This window comes from Sturnira hondurensis, unplaced genomic scaffold (genome assembly GCF_014824575.4).
Source record: "Sturnira hondurensis isolate 20B ecotype Veracruz unplaced genomic scaffold, ASM1482457v3 Scaffold0007208, whole genome shotgun sequence".
NCBI classification, from domain to species: Eukaryota; Metazoa; Chordata; class Mammalia; order Chiroptera; family Phyllostomidae; genus Sturnira; species Sturnira hondurensis.
Window position 1 is genome coordinate 3,364,038 of NW_028079839.1, and position 6,396 is coordinate 3,370,433.

A 6,396-nucleotide genomic window follows, 5' to 3' on the forward strand; every position below is an offset into this window, starting at 1 on the left:
TGTATTTGGGCTCTCTGCCTAATGAACGCGGAAGCTACGTTTGCACCGAACGCATCCTTCCCTTTCACTGTTGTTTTCCAGGCAGCAGCGTTTTGGGCAGTAGAAGCAAGCTGTGGCCCACCCGCCCTCTGCTGCTGCCACCGGCACCGGTTTCCGATGAGTCCCGGTCAGGAGGAGTTCTCCAAAGTAAACCTGGTGCTCCACAAAGTGTGCGAGCTCCAGGAAACCACAGGCGTCCTCCCTGGAGGCGCCTGCCTGGTGGCGGAGAGGGGCTCGTGGGTCCGCATGGGCTTCGGTGAGTCGTGCGTCCCGCTCCCCCCACGCCGCTGGGGCCTTGGCTCTCCCTGGCCTGGGTTCTCACCCGTGGTCTGCGGACCCGCGACGGTGCCTGAGGTCCTTCAGGGGGCGCCTGAGCCGAAAGCCACGCCTCGGACGTTCTTTGCCCCTTTCGCTCACTTCCCCGAGTGTAGGAAGGGGCTTCCCGAATGCAGAAGGAGCGGTGAGAATCCAGCTGCCTTTTACTAAATCTGGAATTACGGAGACTTACACAAATGTAACGTAATGCTGCTCGTCGCTGATTAAAAAAAAAAAGACGCCTGTTTTTAAGTTCACGTGAAATGAGTTCATCGCTGCTTTAAAACGGACACATAAAGTGTTTAAAGTTCCTCAGTTAATGACCTACGTAAACGAAAACTCTTAGCGGTCCTCGGCGACTTTTGAGACGGTTTGAAGGGGGCCCTGAGACGGGAAAGTCGGAGCCTTTTCTCCCGAGTGGCGGCTCGGAGGCGGACCGCCCACGGGCGTTCGGAAACACTCCCGCGGACGGAGGAGAGCCTGCAGGGCTTCCCACCCTAATCGCCTGCGACGAGGCTGGCGGGACTCATCTAAATGCCTGGGTGCTGTTGGCGTTTGTTCGAGGGATTAGTTTCCACGCCCTCCTGCTTCCCCGAGAGAGATCTCATCGCTATCAACCGGCAAAATGCCACTTCTGTCGCTCTAATTACTGCTTGTTATGGGGGACGGTTCCCCGACCCTCCCTGCTCGGGCAGCCCAATTACAGCTGGCGGCTCTGGACTCCCTGACGCGCAATCGAGACCCCCGTCCCTGCGACGCTGGGGCGGCTGCGGGAGGGGTGCCGTGCGTGTCCGGGCGGCCCCTGGGATCGCCCCCTTCTCCAGCCAGCCTTCCAGGGCCTTAGAGTGGGGGTCGGGGGTGGGAAGGGCGCCCCGGGTGGGGCTGGTGTCCTTTTGAAATGGATCCCCTGCACTCCTCCCGCCCGGAGGTCAGCTGCCTCCGGGCACCCTGGGGCCGCGAGACGTCAGGGAGCTGTCAGGGAGCTGTCAGCTCCAGCCCCCTATGCCCAGGCGCTGACCGGGAGCGGAGCGACTGCGGGCTTCGACCACCAGCCCCAGAGCTGGATTCGCTTCCTGGGGCCCCAAAGCCCCTGCAGGCCGGCTGCACCTGCCCTTCCTTCTGGGCCTTCGGAGCACGATCCCAATGGCCTTTGACCCAGGTGAGAAAGCTGGACTTCTCTTCCACCCTTCCGCAGCCGGAGGAGGGGAAGACCCGGTGATCTGGGGGAGGACCCCTCCTGACTTCAAGGCCTCTGTCCCCACTTGGTTGCCTTGGCCTTTCCCCTGAGCACACGTGGGACCAGCCTCTTCCCCTGACCCCATTCTGTCCCTGTTCTGAAGACCGTGAGACCTAATCCCGCTGACCTCTGGGGCCCCAACTGAGGCCCCTCTGCAGGGTGCTGTCAACGTGAGCTGCAGAAAATCAACTCCAGATCCGGTGCCTTCCTGGCTGACACTCTGCCCTTCAGAGGCTGCTAATGACTTCCAGAAAAGAACCCAGGCTCCTTCCAGGACCTTCGGGGCCGAGGGAGGCCTTTGAGGCCTCAGTCCTCTCTATCCTCTTGCTCCCTGTCAGCTCCCTGGCCAATCCACTCTGTCGTCCCCAAAGGTGCCAGATCCTTTCTAGCCTCAGGTCCTCCCCCAACTCTTTACTGGGGAGGGACAGGAGGTGAGCTTTGCAGGCCGCACGCACCCCTCTCCGGGCCTGAAGAGCACCAGCCTGGCCGTGCCCTGCCAGGGATGACGTGCCCTGTCAGCGCTGGGTTAGCCTGGAGAGGGGGACGAGCACGCCTACCATCTCTGTTTAGGAAGCAAGGAAACTGGGGCTAAATGTAGCACTGAAAAACAGAAATGAAATTTGGAAATTTTTTTTGATTAATTTTTTTATTTAATTCTTGTTCAAGTACAATTTTCTATCCCCCACTTTTTTAAATGTAAGAAACTAATATAGATTTTCATTATGAAGTATTTGGAAAATATACAAGTGTAGAAAGAAGAAAAGGTCACCTGAATGCACACAACAAATATTTTTGTCTGTGTAATCTTTATTTTATAGTAGAAACACTTCATGTCTTTGCATACAAGCACACACCATTTTATTAGCATTATAACGAGTACTTTCACATTCACTTTTGGTAAATGACAACACTTTAAGAACCCTATTTCCCTGTCCTTGAACATTAGCGTTTTCCCCCAATATTTTAGTATTGCAGATAATGGTGTGATGAACATGTTGAGCACAATCCTTGTTTGGTACACCAAATTATGTTCTTAGTTTGTATCTCCCCAAACCTAGTTGCTGGATCAAAGAATATTTGCCTCACACGACCAAACTGCTTCCTTTTCAAGAGGGTTGACACAATGTATCTATTCAGTTCCATGAATGAATGCCTGCTTTGCCAGAGGCCCTGTGCACACACGTGTTCAATGTCCCACTGCTTTGATAAGCCAAAAATAGGATGTTATTTCAACGAATTTTAAAACTACTAGTAAGGCTGAACACTTTTCCTCCCCTCTTCGAACATCTCATGTCTTTGACAATAACCTTTTCATGTCATTTTCTTTTTTAATAGTTCATGCATTCAAGTTTTCCTTATCATTTTATTTAAAATATATATAAATTCCTATTTTGTGGAATTAGTAGAATTTTAAAAGTACGTCGTAATGCCAAAGAATATTGAAAAGCCACAGGCTGGATTCCTTGGATGCCTGTGTACAGAATAAAACTCCAGCCCTTCTGAGAAAGTTTTACGTCTGGCTGACATCCCCGGTGGGGACAGGAATAGATGGGATTTAAAAACAAGACATCTTCAAAGACAACCCCCAAACCCACAGTGACACTGCCATAGTGGGGTCACTTGAGTATAAAATGGGAAAAAACAAAAGTAAAATAAGGTGAGAGAGGACACTGGGTGCATTTTGATCCTTGTCTAGGAATAGTGTCACTTCAGGTGGGGGGACGATGACATAGCCACGGGCAAAGGACAGCACAGAGCTCTAACAGCATGAAGAGACACTCAGAGGCAACAGAGGCTTCAAAGGGCGGCTGGTACGGAAGGATACAGGTTTGTGCGTGACTGTTGCGACCTTCAGGTGTAAAGGATGGTGCGCAGTTGAACTGGATACAAGTAACTGACAACCAGATACAGGAGCTCATTCTCTCCACTGCCATGTGTCTGAGCAGCTAACAATTCCACGCATTTGATTCTGTGGTCTGCACAGTTCTTGGCCTGCCAGGGTCTGAGCTCCGGGTTTCCCTGGAGAGCAGCTCATAGACCCTCCTTCCTTAAGGAGACGGGTGCCTCTTTATGAAGCTCCTCTGGGAAGGGGATTTCACAAAAACCCGTTTGGTATCTGGTTCTTACAAAATAAAGGGAAAGAGCTAGGAGTTTAGGGTTAGACATTTGAATTGCTTAAGAACAGAATAATAATGATTAATATTGTAATTCCTTCAGAAAAGTTTCTACCCCCTAGTAACTAATTTTTATTTTAACAAAATCCTTAGGGATGATCAATGATTATTTATCTGTACTTGTTAGAAGAGTACAGAATTCTGACTATACACTATATCTATCTTCAACGAAGCCCTCGTTAGAGTCTTCATTAAAATTTTGCCTTTAGGACACTGGAAACTTTTGAGTACGGAAAGGTCATTTTCCTTAAGAATGACTTCTCTTTTGCCAGTTAAAAAAAAAAATACTGTCCTTTGCATTTGTCCACTTGCAAAAGCACGTTTGTTCTTCGAGGTACTGAAAACTTCCTAACCAGCAAAGCTTGCCAATTTGCAAATACAGCTCTCTGACAAGCAGTCAAGTTTCAGAGTATGATGGCTCCCCCTGGGGACAGCATCGGAACTGAGCAGGACTGGGACAGAGTGGCAAAGGTCAGAGAGGGTCCCTATGCAAATCAGGGCACCAGGCAACCTGAAGAAAATGCAGGCCTATCCCCAACACTTGTTGCTAAGAATAGCACGGGGAGGGGGGAGGGGTGGGGCCGCAGAGGGTCAGGGGCAGGGGGAGAATGGACCAGAGAACTCTGAGGCTAAAAACTCTGGGTGTCCTGCCCTAACCTCCTGTCCTAATACTACAGGAAAAGCCCCCCCTCCCCCTAGTGGTAGAGAAAAGCAATACCGTGGAGGGCCCAGCACACTCATTGTAAGGGAAAATAGTGAAGAGAAGGACATTCCTAGGGAGCAACATAAGTGTGACAACAAGACAGGTCTACGAGAGACCTCCAAGTGTCAAGGCTGCAGGAAAAGAGTCAGGAGCTTGAAAGAGCTCAGTGACGGGCTCCTCGTCCTAACTGGGAGCAATCGCTGGAGGGCAAGCTTCAAAGAACAGAAAGAAGGAAGACACATTTAAGGAGTTTCAGTATCGAATATGAAATATGAACGTGAGTGCAGAACTAAGACTCAGTGGGGGTTTAAGGAAGAGAGTGTGCCCTGGAGAGGGGGTGCGCGCTCTGGCGGTGAGGCAGACACAGCAGTCTCAGGGGGAGTGGGGGGCGGGTAGAGGGAGGGAGCAGGTGGAAAAGGGATGAGCTCCCGGCCGCCTTTGGGCATGAACTGGAGTAACAACAGGTTGCTTCAAAGTAAATGCAGTGTCAGAGAAGGCTGTAGCCGACTGTCAACAACGCTGACGTTAAGACGCCGACAGACGCAAATGGAGGGTGAGGTCTTCTACACAGACATCAGTGTAACGGTAATCAGACCTGAACTGCAAATGCTTTAACCATCAAACACACACAAAAGAGAGTACAAGACTATATAACTACGTCCACATACCTTCAAAAATACAATAGAATTGGTATCAAACCTATCAATCAATTCAAAAAGTTTGCATATCCTCAATTAACCTATTAAAACAAAAAACCTGTAACATTTCTGCATACTGCTATGGGGTGGTTGGCTCCGAATCTTACCAAATGCAATAGGTACTACGGTCACGTGCTCTCCTGATCTAAGAAACGGGCTGGAGATCGTCTCCGCACATTTGTTCTTAGAAGGAGCGACGGAAAGCTGGGCTGCAGGATGCAGAAACGGGCAGCGGGCCCAGGGAGGGAAGCTAGATGTTTCTGAACCTACCCCAACGACAGATTTGGCTTTTGAATTGTATTCCTATTTACATAAATATAAAACTAATTGAATAAAAAATAGAAACCCCTAAAAGTAGACATTGCATCGAAGCTGACTTTTTACTAGGCAGCAATGCAGCCAGAGAGAGAACAGGGATTTGTAAAATGAGCTGAAACACAGTAGTTTCATGGCCCTTCCCCTAATGATCATTCCCTCACTGCACTGGTAGAAATATTGATGCCGTGATTCTGAACTTACGTCATAGAATAAATACAGCAAGTAAGCAATAACAGGAACATAAGGGAGACAGTTTTGCTGCGTAAGACAAGGGATATGAATATGAGTTCAAAGGGTGAGGTGCTCTGTGCAACCCTGCAAAGGCAGAAGGGACCCTCCCCCGACATTTGGTTCTGGTTCAGAGACTGATGATGCCCCCAGCACCCTCAGAGGGCGTGAAAGTGTGTGACTCACAGGAGGGAGGTCCCTGGGCAGCAGGGCGGGCCTCTCCCGTGGGTCTGATGTGGCTTGAGAAGAAAGGAAGGAGGCCGGTTTTTTTTGTGATCGGGGAGGGCACAGCTGGAGAGGCAGCTGGTGGCAGGGCTTGGTGGTTGCAGGAAGGAGTGCCCAGCTTTCTCATCAGCTCTCAGGGCCTCAGAAAGAGGGGGAGAGGTGGGGGGAGGCTTAGACACAGTCAGCAGTCAAATATGGATAAACAGGGGCTGACTCCTTGCTTCGGTAAGTAAACTTGGAGTTGGAAATGTACAAGTATGAATGCATGGTGTATGGACTCAACATTTAAAATAAAAAGGACTTATTTTTCTGATATAGTCACTGAAAAGACCTTGAACTTACCCCCCCCAAGTCATGAGTGTCCTCACCTCCTACATTATGGTGTCTCAGTGTCATTTCCCACCAAAGGCGACCCAGTTCCCCTGTAGAATTGCTAGATGCCATACTGGAGGCAGGCAC